Below are 2,706 nucleotides of genomic sequence, written 5' to 3'. Positions count from 1 at the left end.
AATATCTTTACCAAACTTGTTTGAGACTAGTTTTGGTCTTTTTTTTTTGTAATGGCTTTGGTTAGGCAAATCTTGTAATATCCCTTTTCTTTGGCTGTGTACTCTTGATTTTCATAAGCGGTCTTTTAGGCATTCACAGCATTAGAAATAGAGGGAATATAGTGGATTGCTACCATTTCCAAATGAGATTTCCTTTTTTCATTAAACATAAGTTACATCTTTTATATGTATATAAGAAAGTCCGTTATGATAGTATGAAGATTATTAGAATATATTCTTTAAAGCAAGGATTTCTCAGGAAGGCCCACAATGGTATTATGTTATGGATTATGGTGGTTCCATCAGGAAAATTAATGTGCATTTTGGCTTAAGCTTTGTGCTTGGTCTCATGTTTGTTGGTCTAACTATGTGCTTATGGTATAGAAGTTGAATAAATTTGCTCCAAATCACATTTTAGTAAATGATATACATAATAAACAATGCATTTATGTCTGCAGATCTACTACAATAAAAGTATGCGAAGTTTGTATATCGAAAACGTAACAAGAAAGGGAGGCAGGGTCAAGTTAGATTGAGTATTTAGGAGACAGTGGTAGACATACAGTCACAGAGTATATACTACCATGATCACCAAGCATTGTCAGTTCATGCAAAATAATAAAATATGCAATGATATAGTTGAAGTGATGTTTTGTAGGAGTACAAAGTACTACATATTGTGATTATGTTACTAATGTGATTTTTAATATTGTTCAGCTTGTACGTTAGGGTGCACCAAGCTTTGCAATTTTTGCAGATAGTCCAGGCAAAGGCATTTTAAACTTTGCTTATCCTGAGCAAGATTATTCTTGAGTGCATGGACGTTAGTGTTCCCTACTTCCAATAAATATTCTGCAACCAAACACAAATGACGTCATCAATCATGATGAGAAAATCAAGAGGAACTGCTTGTCTTAAAATGTCAAGCAGTAGAGTCATTTTTGCCTTGGATATGGGTTCACAAGCTCTCTTGTATCTACTGGCTGATAGTGAGATAGTAAAATTTCTGGTTACAATCCCATGAATATAAAACAAAACTGTTCCTTTCTAGTTTGTGAAGAGTGATTTATTGTATTTATTGACAGAACCATCTAGTTTTTCTAAATAACTTTATGGTCATCACACAAAACTGCTTATATTTTCCTGTCCTTCCTTGTGATATTTATTTTTCTAGACTTAGTAAAAAAACTAAGCTTGGGGTCTTAGCCCAGTATTTCATAATTAGAATTATTTAAATTGCACATCCTTGAGCCTATTTCGGTGTTGTTCCTTTTAGTGTAAGCTCTGGTAGCATATCTTTGACAGAAATACAATTATGTCCCATTCTGAGTTGAGAAAGACAGTCTATTATGGACATTATACTAATACATTGTTTATTTTCTCTGTATGTGGAATTCAAATTTCAAGTCACTCCGTGGTTGACATTTTACAGTTTACAAGCACACTTACCACGATAGACCATACAAACTGAACTGAGATCCTTTTGTAACTCCGTCCACATCCTCCCTACAGTACATGCCATATAGAGTTTGGTATCAGTAACAAATATAGAGGACTTGGATAATCTTCACCTTTCATAGATCATTAACCCCTTACATCTAATGGCACCGCCCTTTTTCCCCCTAGTTCAAGCCCCTCAGTAACAACTAGATATCAGACTGGATGTAGATAATCATAAAGATTGACATATCTTTTTGGTTTTCAAATTTTTGAGCCAGGAGTTTTGGACTGTTGTCCCTTTATTTATTCTGTCCTGAACATTCCCCAAGATGTTAAGAGTTCCCCCCAAAAGTCTTTTAAAATATATATTATTTTTTAGTGCATTTTCTTTTGTCCTCAGTTTTAACTGTAAAGAAATCATTTTGGCTGATCTAAATCCAGGAAAAGTGAAATATGCTTGCAAGTGGAGCAATTTATCAGAAAAATATCAATGTAAAAGGGCAAGCACTATTCATCATATCTTATTCGCAGTGACCAAGATATGGAAAAAAACAGAACTTATAATTTTTAGATTTTTGGATCCTAATTCATACTGCGTTATTTCTATGGAAAAGCAAGGTTAACTTGGTAACTGTGCTTGAATTCTAGGTATTGCCTTTCTTTTAGCTATGTATTTCTTGTCTACTGTTACTTTGCAGGCATGGCTATTTACAGGAGACCCTGTTTTCACATTATTTGCTTGTTTTTCACCTGGAACTGCTTTAGGCTTAAGTCTCTCTGGGTGAGTTTTACATACTGACATTAATTATACCCACCAGTGCTAACTAGCCATTTCCCAAACTACACCATCATAACTGGAATGTCAATTATGGTCCCCTGAAACATGGTTCTGACTTGGAAAGATTGTTAGGCTAAGAGATTTCTGATGAAACTCTAATTCTATCTTCTTGGGTTAGTACTGGGCCAATGACATCCTCTATTTTCATAGGGGATACTGATGTTCCTGTGAGGGGAATCCAGTTGTTAGTACTATAGCCAAAAGAAGTGGGCCCCTTCATGCTCGCTTGTAAATACCGAATTTAGTATTTACCTTTAAGCCTCATGGCTTCTGTTGTTTAGAAATTGAAGTGAACAGCTAAGGTTATTTCCTTTTTGCTCACATCTATTATCCTTTATCAGCAGTTTAGCATGAATGAAACAGTCCTTATCAAAGCATTCTTCAATCCA

The sequence above is a fragment of the Penaeus monodon genome, chromosome 23 (genome assembly GCF_015228065.2).
Source record: "Penaeus monodon isolate SGIC_2016 chromosome 23, NSTDA_Pmon_1, whole genome shotgun sequence".
NCBI lineage: Eukaryota > Metazoa > Arthropoda > Malacostraca > Decapoda > Penaeidae > Penaeus > Penaeus monodon.
The sequence above is the reverse complement of the archived record's forward strand: the minus strand, read 5'-3'. Positions refer to the sequence as shown.